Consider the following 13,533-nt stretch of genomic DNA (forward strand, 5'->3'; position numbering starts at 1 on the left):
TATAAAACAAGTCAAAGCACATGGCTTACTTTTTAATTTTTTCCTTTTTTTTCTTAAGAAAATTTAACGCTGAGAATTCCCAAAGGCTTTCTTTAAAGATACACTTAAATACATAAGCAATAATTAGTCTTGAAAAAATTAACTCTGGTGCATGAGAAAAGATTTCTTTTCACACAAGAAAAGAAATACATGAATAATGGAATGTAGCTTCAAAGCTAAATGTGACTAAATCACTGGTGTATTTAATCACTTACATGATCGAGAAAGCATTATTATTAATTCTAATTCTAGTTATTATTACTTACACTACTGAATTTAGTATCCCACATTGTACCCTATACACAATGAAGCCTTAAAGTTTCCAAGGAAAATAGAAAAAAAAAAAAAGCCTCGAAATTGTGGAGGAAAAAAAGTTTCTTGTTGACAGGCTCATTTACTCGAAAAAATTGTTATTATGATGATTTACATTTGATTTAAAATGATGGGGGGAAAAGGGTTGTAAACCCAACAGAATTAGCCATATGTTGTTAAGTATTGAAGCTGGGTGACAGGTACATGGGAGGGGCTTAATTTTACTAGCCTTTCATTTTTTGTTTGAAAATTTGAAAATATCCATTATTAAATTGAAAGAAAAGCTAAAAATATTAAAGCAAATTAACGTTATCAGAATGTATGCCTTTGGATCTCCACAAGTGATCACTGAAAGTAGCTGGCTCTTGGGAATGTACTCATGTTGAAAAATTTGTTTTCTTTGCTGACTTACTCAGCATCCAGCAGGTGCTTTTTCTGTCAGCCAGTGAGCATTTCAGGGTGCTGTGGCCACTTTGACCTCTCTAGGGTGATGGCAACTGCCTGGGGACACAGGTGGGAAAAAAATTCCTGAAGAAAAAGAAAAGTCGAAGCAAAAAGGCTGGGCGTGTTGGCTCATGCCTTAATCCCAGCACTCTGAGAGGCGGAGGCAGGCGGATCAAGAGGTCAGATCTAGACCATCCTGGCTAACATGGTGAAATCCCGTCTCTGCTAAAACTACGAAAAATTAGCCACCTGTAGCGCCAGCTACTCAGGAGGCTGAGACAGGAGAATTGTTTGAAGTCGGGAGGAGGAGGCTGAAGTTAGCCAATATTATGCCACTACACTTCCGCCTGAGGGACACAATAAGACTGTCTCAAAAAAAAAAAAAAAAAAGGCCGGGCGCGGTGGCTCAAGCCTGTAATCCCAGCACTTTGGGAGGCCGAGGCGGGTGGATCACGAGGTCGAGAGATCGAGACCATCCTGGTCAACATGGTGAAACCCCGTCTCTACTAAAAGTGCAAAAAATTAGCTGGGCATGGTGGCACGTGCCTGTAATCCTAGCTACTCAGGAGGCTGAGGCAGGAGAATTGCCTGAGCCCAGGAGGCGGAGGTTGCGGTGAGCCGAGATCGCGCCATTGCACTCCAGCCTGGGTAACAAGAGTGAAACTCCGTCTCAAAAAAAAAAAAGATAAAAGAAATGAAGAACAAACAAACAAACAAACAAACAAGTACCTAACTAGCTAGAGAGGGAGAGAGAAACTAGGTAAATATCTATGCCCAATATTCAATGCTTTGGGAAAAATAATTCATGAAATTTTTGTAATATATTCTGAGTTTTTTACCTTTTTATTTTTATGTTTCTACTTTAAGAAGCAATGATGTCTAAGAAATGTGTTCTCATTATTTATTTTACTTGTTAGGTATGTTGTTACTCTTTAAACTTGATTTAGACTATGATTTTTTAAAAAGTGGTTTATATCATTATTACATTTTTAAATGTCTACAGTTTGCAAGCCATTCTACCACCAAAGGTCAGCACTATGTGGAATTTTATTATTTTTTTTTATATTTATTATTGTTTTACAAAAAGAGGAACAACATAACTTTATTGTGCAAGTGTGCATGAGCTCTTGTGCATCCGTGTGTATGCACAGCTAATTATGTCTTAGTTGCATAGATGACTCTAACTTGCAAGCTGTAGAGTCACACAACATGTACTCATCTCCATGGTAACCATTTCTAAGATAAATGTACTTCTGAACAATGGTCCCAAAATAGTCTATTACCCATTTTTGTAGATTTCCACTGTGGCAGCTAAAAACAGTTTTGGAAAACCTTGATCCATTCTTTAACCAACAAAAATAGAGACAACAAACACATATCCAGATCTGCAGAGAAAATATGGTTAAGTACAATGACATTTTTTACAATAAACTCGACATTTCATGGATCTAATTTTTATTTTATGAATTATCTATACTAAATGTTTCTCCTGCAACTTTTTGACTTCCTACATTTAGCTATTTGTCCTTTCTGAGATTTATTTTCTTTCTTTTCTTCTGAGAGAGGATCTCACTGTCACCTAGGCTGGAGTGCAGTGGCAAGGTCATAGCTCATTGCAACCTGGACTCTCAGGCTAAAGGGATTCTTCTGCCTCAGCCTCCTAAGTAGCTGGGACTATAGGTGCACACCACTGCACCTGGCAAATTTCTTTCTCTTTTTTTTTTTTAATTTTTAGAGATGGGGGTCTCACTGTGTTGCCCAGTCTGGTCTCCAACTCCTGGGCTTAAATGATCCTTTTCTCTTGGCCTCCCAAAGTGTTGAGATTATAGGGGTGGGCCACCATGTCAGGCCTGAGATTTCTTATCTATAAAATGAAGGGGAAGAAATTATCTCCGAGGCCTTTTTTAGGTCTAAACTTAGGACTTTATGATTTCTCCATTCAAACCATTATGAGAAAATACCCAGGGGAAATAAAAACAACTGAAACTTAAGTCAGACAATTTTTGCCCCTTGTTAGGTTAAATAAAGGAGACTTTTAAAACTATTTACCGTCACAACTAGAGTGCATTCACATACATTTCAAATAATTTAGTCTTTTTTTTTTCCTGTTAAAGTTGGCAGCATTTTCTTAAGTTTAGAATATCTTAATTTTCCCAAATGAGGATAGATTATAAAGCGTTCTCACAATGGGGGAAATCCCTTTCATGGTTTTAAAGATACTCATCCTGCATCTACCCCTCCACATTGCCTCTGCTGGGAGAGGGAGCAGGAAAGCGTTTGCGAATGTCCAATGAACAGGGGCAGAATAGATGTCAATAAAGAGAATGGTAAAAAGCAGGGCAGATTCTACCCAGCCCTCTTCAGCTCCTGGGAAAAGCTGACTACTTGGGTTTGGTAGCTCTACCACTCCCCCTAACACTGCAACCCCCAGTGCCATTAAATCACCTACGAACCAAGATTTAGAAGCATAGGGAGAACACAGGCCCTTTATTCTTATAAGGGTAAACCTTTTGTCAGAGCAGCCTTTATCAGAATTGTGACACCATCTTTGAGAGCAATCCTTCTTCACCACTCAACTCTGAGTACATATCTCTTAAATGGTTTCCAGCCTCTGGAGTGCCACATCTTCTCTCACAGCTTTCCTGAATGCTGATAAGTCCTCTCCTTCTGCTCTCTTCAAGGAAGCAGAACTTCCTCCTTCTCTTATCAGCAAACTTCTTACAGCACATTCTGACTGTAAGACCAAGACTACCAATGTTATTCTTTTCCCAACCCCAGACCCACCAGACCCACTCCCAAACAGACTAACTCCTTTTACCCCTTCCTCCACAATATAAGGCTGCCTGCTGACCTAACCCTTGCTAACAAAGGGAAAGGAGGGTCTGGAGCATTTGCATCTACCTTTTGGACATAAACACATTTAAAAAGAAGCCCTCTGAAGTCAGTGCCACTACATTTTTGGCTAAAGCAAAGAATGTTGGGGACTTTAAAAGAGTAGAGCAGCACCACAGAATCTGTGAATGGGAGGGTTTAGGTAATGGGCTCTCATCAGTGCCTGGTTTCCATTAAAGTGCCACAAAAGATGGAAAACAGCACAAGGGCAACTTCATTTTGTTTCCCATAAGTTAGTCTGGATTTTGTACCTTAAAAGTCCAGCCCAATTAGTCATTGTCTGCAGGCCAACCGGGACTTGAGACCACCATGCCTGTCTTGTCCTGATCCCTTGTCAGACCAAGAACAGATATACCTGTCAGAAGGCACATTTGTCTGAATTACATAATCTTTTTGGTTATGACCCTAGGACGCTTTAAAGAGGCAGATATACATTACTTTTACTAAGACCTGCCTACCTACGTTATCTTTCGTTGGCATAGAATTCCTTAGAAATTTCTTGGTGTAGGTGTACTGTAACTCCTGTAACTCTTTTTTACTGTGAGAGTTTAGATTGTGTCGAATCTATGTTATTATTAATATTATTTTTATAATCCCTGGGTGAGTATTATCGTTGACAGGATAGGTAGCACAAGTTCTGGTAGTTTCATGCTTGTCAGTTCTTAAAGAAGAGTGAATTACTTAGAAGAAAAAATAGTGATTCACTCAGTAAGTGGTTTATTTTCCTCTCTTTCAACATGGTGACTCAGCAAAATGAAAGCACTGGGTAAATTCTTCATTTGCTTCTGGAAAAAATCAGGATTTAGGAAGCACAACTCATATAATTACATGCTGTCAGCTTAGCTTCAGTTTGATAGTCATGTTTTACCCCTTGGTTTGGCTATTGCCAAGAGTGTCACTTTGATATTTATTATTATCATCTCCTCTTTTTTAAATGTTGATAAAAATTACCATTAAGAAATGTGGGAGAGAGATCCAAGATGGCTGATCACTAACAGCTCAGGATTGTAGCTCCCACTGAAAGCGCAAAGAATGAGAGGACGCCACACCTTCACATGAATTCTTGTTGCTCACGCACCAGGAGATTCCCAGCGGAGGAGCCCCACGGGTCGCCAGCGCGACTCTTGTGACCGGCGAGGCGGTTTTGCCGGCGCCTTGGAGCGACGGTTCTTGGTGCAGAGTCAGAAAAGCACCATTAATCTTAACGCCGCTGATTTGGTCGGTGCAGTGGGTTGCTCAGATTTCGGCGCTGAGAATCAGTAAGTTGGACGTCCACTCAGAAACCTAATTACAAAGACGGTGAATTCAAAGACCACAGATGGATAAATTTATAACGAAGGGAGGAAAACGGCCAAAAAAGGCTGAGAATGCCCAAGATCAGAACGCCTCTCCCTCAGCGGGGGATCACAGTTCCTCATCAGCAACGGAACAAGGCTTGATGGAGAACGAGTGTGTTCCAATTACAGAAGCAGGCTTCAAAATGTGGATAATGAGAAACTTTTGTGAATTAAAAGAACTTGTTTTAACCCAATCTAAAGCAACTAAGAACTTTGAAAAAAGATTTGACGAAATGTTAACAAGAATACACAATTTAGAGAGGAATATAAGTGAATTGATGGAGCTGAAAAACACAATAGGAGAACTTCGTGAAGTATGCACAAGTTTTAACAGCCGAATTGATCAAGCAGAAGAAAGAATATCAGAGGTCGAAGACCAACTCAATGAAATAAAACAAGAAGACAAGATTAGAGAAAATAGGATAAAAAGGAACGAGCAAAGTCTCCAAGAAATATGGGACTATGTGAAAAGACCTAATCTACGCTTGATCGGTGTACCTGAATATGACGAAGAGAATGAATCCAAGCTGGAAAATACGCTTCAGGACATTATTCAGGAAAATTTTCCCAGCCTAGTAAGGCAGGATAATATTCAACTCCAGGTAATACAGAGAACACCACAGAGATATTCCTCAAGAAGAGCAACTCCAAGGCACATAATCGTCAGATTCACCAGGGTTGAAATGAAGGAGAAAATACTAAGGGCAGCCAGAGAGAAAGGTCAGGTTACCCACAAAGGGAAGCCTATCAGACTTACAGCAGATCTCTCAGCAGAAACCCTACAAGCCAGAAGAGAGTGGGGGCCAATATTCAACATCCTTAAAGAAAAGAACTTTCAACCCAGAATTTCACATCCAGCCAAACTAAGCTTCACATGTGAAGGAAAAATAAAGTTTTTTGTGAATAAGCAAGCACTCAGAGATTTTATCACCACCAGGCCTGCTTTACAAGTGCTTCTGAAAGAACCACTACACATATGAAAGGAACAAACAGTATCAGCCTTTCTAAAAAAATTATCAAAAAGAGCATCAATATAATGAAGAATTTACATCAACTAATGGACAAAATAGTCAGCTAATGGCAGTATTAAACTCACATATATTATTATTAATTCTAAATTTAAATTGACTAAATCCCCCAATCCAAAGACAGGCAATTTGAATAAAAAACTAAAACCCATCAGTATGCTGCATCCAGATCCATCTCACATTCGAGGATACACAAAGACTCCAAACAAGGGATGGAGAAAGATTTACCAACCAAACAGAGAGCTAAAATAAATAAATAAAAAGCAGAAGTTACAATTAAGCAACAAAGATCAAAAGAAGCAAAGAAGGACATTATATAATGATAAAAGGATCAATGCAACAACAAGAAGAGCTAAAGATCCTAAATATATACGCACCCAATACAGGAATACGCAGACATACAAGACTTATAAAGAGACTTAGACTCCCACACAATAATAGTGGGAGACTTCAACATTAATATTAGACAGATCAATGAGACAGAAAATTAACAACGATATTCAGGACTTGAACTCAGATCTGGAACAAGTAAATGTAATTAACATTTATAGAACTCTGCACTTTAAATATACAAAATATACACTCTTATCAGTACCACATCATATCAACTTAGAAGTTTAAAAGAAATCTTGGTTGGCTCCTTGTTTGCTGTTCTCTTCCCTCATTTTCTTTCATGTCTCCATTATTAAGGACAATTATAGGCATACCCATATTTAGACTGCATTCTAGCCCGGGCAATAAAGCAATACCCCCATCCTCTCTCCTTCTTCCTCTTTCTCTTTCTTCCTCTTCTTTATTCTTTAAAAAAAAAAAAAAAAAAAAAAAAGCCCTCTCGAAAAAAAAAAAAAGAAATGTGAAAATGTCTAGCTTGGCACACCTGTAGTCCCAGCTATTTGGGAGGCTGAAGAGGGAGGACTGCTGGTGGCTAAGAATTAGAAGCTGCAGTGAGCCTATGAATAGCCATTGTCTTCCAGGCCGAGCAACATAGCAAGGCCCTATCTTTAAAAAAAAAAAATCTAACTGGGAGTAGTGGTGTGCATCTGTAGTCCCAGCTACTTGGGAGGTTGAGGCATGAGAATCTTTGGAACCTGGCATGTGGAGGTTGCAGTGAGCTGATATTGCACCACTGCACTCCAATTTGGGCACCAGAGTGAGATTCTGTCTTAAAAAAAAAAAAAAAAAAAAAAACAGAAAGAAAAGAAAAAAAGAGTTTTTAACTGTACTTATGTTATTTTTTTCTAATTTTTTACTTTTGCATAAATAAAAAGCTCTGGTTTAGATTACGGACAAACTAACCCTTTACATTCAGATTTGGAAAAATGTCATTAAGTGCCAAAGCTGGGTGATCATTACGTGGGAAGTTAATATACTCTTCTATTTACCCTTTTCATGTTTGAAATTCTCTGTAATAAAAGGTTTTTTAAAAGGCCAGATGTGGTGGCTCATGTCTGTAATCCCATAACTTTGGGAGGGAGAGGCAGGCAGATCCCCTGAGGTCAGGAGTTTGAGACCAGCCTGGCCAACATGGAGAAAACTCGTTCCTACTAAAAATACAAAAATTATCTGGGCAGGGTGGTACAGGTGCCTGTAGTCCCAGCTGCTTGGGAGGCTAAGGCAGGATAATTGTTTGAACCCTGAGGCAGGAGACAGAGTTTGCAGTGAGAAGCTATCGCCACTGCGCTACAGCCTATGCGGCAGAGGGAAACTCCGTCTCAAAACAAAACAAAACAAAACAAAAAAACAAAAAAACCCTTCTTGCTAAAGGTAGAAACAACTCTTGAAATGAAAAGGACATAAAGAGAAAAAGAAATAATTTCATATGAATTAAGCTAATCTGTCTATCATGGAGAGAAGGAAAAAAAAATCTCTTATTTCTAGTGCAGTGTTTGATTATATTTTCACATGACCTTGTTCCACAAAAAAATCTGAGGCAGCTTAGCTAACTCTGATAATTGTAGTCAAGTCCATTGCTTTGGGTCAAACTGATATTTAACATTAAATAATGATGGTGGCAGTGGCGATATTTACTTCGTATTAACTTTTTCCTCACAAAAACAAAAGCAAAATGAAACAGAGGCCAGTTGTACACACATGGAATGGGAGTTTGCCAGCTAGCATTGAAATCAAGAGAAGAGGTATTTTGCTAATGAGAGAACATTGTCAACACTCAAAGACATGAATGTCTCAGTATTTTTAGAACCTGTTGCTTCTCCTTTCGTTTTTGTGATCCTCTCACATATCTTATGCTTCTTCTTGTTAAGTTTTACTTCTTAGGAAGAGGGTATGATATGTCAATAGGGTGTACTAGCAACAGATTTCCAAATGTGCTATTTTACACAGAGCAGTGTTGAAAGCTGAAAAGCTGGCTGGGCCTACTTTAGCAGCCAGTTTCTGAGACTAAATTTACAGTATTTCTGCAATCATTCTGAGGCAAACTAACTATGGCTTATGTAATGTGCAGAAGCCACGGGATTTCTTTAAAACACTGTACATTTCATTAAGGAAGCATCCAACCTTGTATTACTTATAACAATAAGAGAAAGGGATGTGTAGACAAATGATAACTTGCAGACCATTAAAAGACTTTTTGCTAAACAGTAGTTTCCATTTCTTCTTTTACCCGAAGCTGTAGTCAAGGTGTTCAAACGAAAGCAAAACAAAACAATTTCAGCCTCATGTTTTCAGTTCTACTTCCCACCTTCTGTTGGAGGTGCCAAAGGTCTTGGCAGCTAGAGGGAGGCAGATAAAGAGAGTAATTGATCTACAATGGGATATTTATTCCTAATAAATGTTGGTAACAGAGGCTACCCTATTACAGCCGTGGAAGAATTGCCACAGGGTGATGCATTGAACTCATCAGGAAAGAGGCTCTTTTACAGCTCCAGATGATGTTCTAAAAAGTTGTGGGTTTTTATTATTTATTTATTTATTTTTGAGACAGAGTCTTGCTCTGTTGCCCTGGCTGGAATGCAGTGGTGTGATCTTCGTTCCCTGCAATCTCCACCTCCTGGGTTCAAGCAATTCTCATGTCTCAGCCTCCCGAGTAGCTGGCATTACTGGCGCTGGCTACCGTACCCAGCTAATTTTTGTATTTTTAGTAGAGACAGGGTTTTACCATGTTGGCCAGGCTGGTCTCGAACTCCTGACCTCAGATGATCACCTTCCTTGGCCTCCCAAAGTGCTGGGATTACAGGCATGAGCCACTGAGCCCTGCATAAAAAGTTTTCTTTTTGACATTTATGTCAGATTAAACCTGGATGCTTAGCACATGATTACTGGGGTATACAATTGCTCTAATTATGTCATTTTCGATAGACTGATTACAATGCAGAGTGGTCCCAAATCCAGGGTCTCTGGAGTTTTATATAGTCTTAATGAAACCATAAACTATTTAAAATTTTACTAAAATATTTGTATATATTTTATGGATAGGATGCACAGCTTCAGTAGATTTGTACAAGAGAACAATTACTCAAAGCTAATTAGGAACAGGGCTCGGTGGCTCATGCCTGCAATCCCAGCTCTTTGGGAGGCTGAGGCGGGCAGATCATGAGGCCAAGAGATCAAGACCATCCTGGCCAACATGGTGAAATCCTATCTGTACTAAAAATACAAAAAAATAGCTGGGCATGATGGCACGTGCCTGTAGTCCCAGCTACTCGGGAGGCTGAGGCAAGAAAATCGCTTGAACCCAGGAGGTGGAGGTTGCAGTGAGCCAAGATCGTGCCACTGCACGCCAGCCTGGCAACAGAGCAAAGACTTCATCTCAAAAAAAAAAAAAAAAAAATGCTAATTAGACACCTTGTAACCAAGAATTAATTAGGCCAATACCAGCATAAAGAAAAAATAATTTCAGTTTGTTTTTATTTCTGTTTTGACTCCACAGGGAAAATGAATAAAAATGAGAGGCTCACTTCATTTATTTCTTCTGATTCAATTCATGGGCTTTATGTCTTTCACTGTCTTTTGAAACACGAGGGTGGGCCACGCTAATTCTGTTATTTCCAGGATTGCACAGCCAAAGTTCTCTTCTAATGCTTGGAAGTTCCATAGTTTGTAATGTAGCAGGTGCATTTTTAGCTAATATAGTAGATAACAGAACTACTAGCACTTTCGGCTACTATATTAGATAGCATAACTATTTTTATTTAAATCAGCTTACAAATGTTTACTGCTCAAGTCAAACAAGTCTATAAGTAAAATGTGACTTAAGAAAGTATTTATACATTCATATGTAATGCTAAAGTCTGCATTAATGTGTTCCTAATATTTTACATGTAGAATCAATGATATGAAATAAATAAATTGGACACTAGGTAGGAAATGTGGGTTTCCTCTCTTCACAAACTAAAAGTAAATTGTTCGTCCTTTCATTTCAAATACAGCACAAATGAAGACCATTGGGAATATAAAAAATGTAAAAAGTAGTTGTAGAAAATGTAAATAAATTCTGATTCTAAAGGTTTGTGCTAAGAGTTATGAGTTGAAGCAATTAAAAATAATCGATGAAGTGGTAAAACTTTAATATGCAAACAGTCTAGGCGGGGCAGCTATGTTCACAGTTTTAAAGCAGAAAAACAGGATTTTACAGCTTAGTTTGTATGACTGTAGTTAAGTAACACTGGATTTTTTTTTTTTTTTTTTTGGAGACAGGGTCTTACTTTGTCACTGAGGTAAAGTGCAGTGGTGCAGTCTCAGCTCACTGCAATCTCCACCTCAAGCTCTTCTCCCACCTCAGCCTCTCAAGTAGCTAGGACCACAGGCACATGCCACCATGCCCAGGATTTTTTTTTTTTTTTTTTTTTCGTATTTTCTATAGAGACAGGGTTTCGCCATGTTTCCCAGGCTGGTCTCGATCTCCTAAGCTCAGGCAATCTGCCCGACTCAGCTTCTCAAAGTGCTGGCATTACAGGTGTGAGCCACTGCACTTGGCCTAAATTTTAATTTTTAAAATTATTATTATTATTCTTTTGTAGAGAGGGGATCTTGTTATGTTGTCCAGGCTGGTCTCGAACCCCTGACCTCATGTGTTCCTTCTGCCTCTGCCTCATAAAGAGTTGCGATTGCAGGTGTGAATTACTACTGCACCTGGCCTGGATTTTAATTTAAGTGGGAATAGAAAGTTGAATTTAAGCGCTGGTCAACACTTGACTGATTGTAAACATTTAGATTTCAGCAATGCCTTACTGGGGAAAATCATCTTATAATGAGTTTATAATACTTTAACATAATTTATATTTTTATAATAAAAAAAGATTAATGTCCTTAACATTTGCACCTAATCAAGGCTTAGAAGTATAATGTTTATGGTGTGTACTAAACGTGAAATAGTGAAAATGTCATTTTTGTAAGTTATTACTTTGAAATAGGAGTTTGTCAAGCACAGCAATTTAATACAATTAGGTAGATTTCTAATTCTTTTTTGGTTGAATGCTAAAACACAATGTGTTGACTATTTAAAGTACGCTATTATTCTCTAGTCACTACTCTCATTTTTTTTGCCATTCTCTCCCTCCATTACGCTCATCTAAAAAAAGAAAAAATCCATAACCCTCTATCTTCTCTGGGCCTGAAGCCATGTACCAACATAGAAAATCACAAAACTGGGCAGAGCAGAGCAATAATAATAATAATAACTTTTGGAGTAGTAATAAAAAGCAACATTTATAGCTAGTATAAATGGCCAAGATACAATGCTAAAAATGATCCTATATATTCCTCACAACAATCTAGTGAGGTGGGTATAATTATCCCCATTTATGGTGAAAACCCAGGGATTAGAGCGCTGTAGTCACGTGTCCAAGTTCACACTACTGCTAAGTAGCAAAGCCAGGTTTTCCACTGTGTTAATCTGACTCCAGACTAGGCTTTTTTTCTGCTAACTATTTAAATACATGACACCAAACACAAATGAACATTTTACATTTTCTGATGTGTGACCTCCCTTCTAGGATTATAAAATATTTCTATTTCACTGGAGAAATAGAAGATATGAGAACATGGGAAATTCTTATCTTCTCAAAACCAATTTTACTGACCTCCAGTGGTTAAGAGCGTGAGCTCTTTCCCTTACCAGTTGTGACCCTAGACACTCATTTGTTTAACAGGAATGATTATGGGTACCTACTTAAAGAGTTTGTTATGAAGATGAAACACATTAATACATGTAAGACACTTGGACAGGACACGACACATTGAAAGTGATCAATAAATGTTAGCTAATATATCTTGTCTCCTCCCTGCACCCGCTCAACCAATCAAAAATCAGTCTGGACATATATGGTCTGCTTCCCATCCATCTCTCTTCCTTGTTCTATCAAGGCCTCCACTCCTTTGCTTATTCCTTCTTTCTCTATTGAATCTATTGAATCGTAAACCTCTCCCTCTCTACTGGAAAATCTGGTAACTTCCATTGAAATTAAACAAAAACCCTCCCTTAACCCTCTAGTTACTGCCCATTCTTACGTTCTCTTCACAATCAAAAGTCTCAAAAGTCTATTTACGTATGCTACTTTCATATCACTTTCTCCCATTCTAAACTTAATATCTACCATTCTGCTGAAATTATTCTTCTCAAAGTACCAAAAACTTACAAGTTGCCAAATTCAATGTGTTCTTTTCTGTTTAATTTTCTTCTTATTCCATTTCTCAGCAGTAGTCAAATTGGTTGACCACATCTTCTTGAAATACTTTCTTCTCCTGGCTCCTGAGATGCCATTTGCTTCTACCTTATGGGTCACTTTTTTTTTTTCCTTCCTTCCTTCCTTCCTTCCTTCCTTCCTTCCTTCCTTCCTTCTTTTCTTTTCTTTTTTTCTCAGAGTCTGTCTCTATTGCCCAGGTTGGAGTGCAGTGGTGAGATTTTGGCTCACTGAAACATCTGCCTCCTGGGGTCAGGTGATTCTCTTCATGGGTTACTTCTGTTCAGTCTCCTTTGCTGACTCCATCTCCTCTATTTAATTTGTAAAAGTTGAAGTTTCTCAGAGCTTTGGATTTCACACTATTTTTGTTTTTAAAAAAATACTCTTCAAAGAGCATCTCAATTTATTCTCCTGGTTGCAAATAATATCCAAATTCTGATAACTTCAAATCTGTATGCTAGGCCTCTCCATGGAGGTCCAGTTCAATAGATTCAATATCCTTTCAAATTTTTGAAAGAATATTGACCTTTAGAGCAGGCCAAATGTAAAAATGTAAATAGATTATTTTTGTTTGGCTGAAACTTGGTATCATCAAAAGGCTTACTCCATATTCTAACTCATTTTGTTCTACCATTGATATTGCCTATTTTCCATGCAGCATCTTAATGTTCAAAAATTATATACCTGAAAAGATCAACCAATATTTGTATTCACTGATATATATTCCATCATATACTATTCATGCATAAGTCTAGCCTAACACAGTTGTAAAACAAAAAGAAAAAACAACAAAAAAGGAAAGCTAAATCTATAGTTTTTTTTAAAAAAATTATTTATTTATTT

At 38.0% G+C, this 13,533-nt stretch overlaps 1 non-coding gene across 1 annotated transcript; it reads left to right on the forward strand.

Moving 5' to 3' along the window:
- The first annotated feature begins 753 nt into the window (after positions 1-753).
- On the forward strand, positions 754-866 carry LOC120364473 (small nucleolar RNA SNORA77). The gene has a single exon (XR_005579725.1). It is a non-coding gene; the product is annotated as a small nucleolar RNA SNORA77 (small nucleolar RNA).
- The last annotated feature ends 12,667 nt before the right edge of the window (positions 867-13,533 follow it).

The sequence above is a fragment of the Saimiri boliviensis genome, chromosome 5 (assembly GCF_048565385.1).
Source record: "Saimiri boliviensis isolate mSaiBol1 chromosome 5, mSaiBol1.pri, whole genome shotgun sequence".
Lineage (NCBI taxonomy): Eukaryota > Metazoa > Chordata > Mammalia > Primates > Cebidae > Saimiri > Saimiri boliviensis.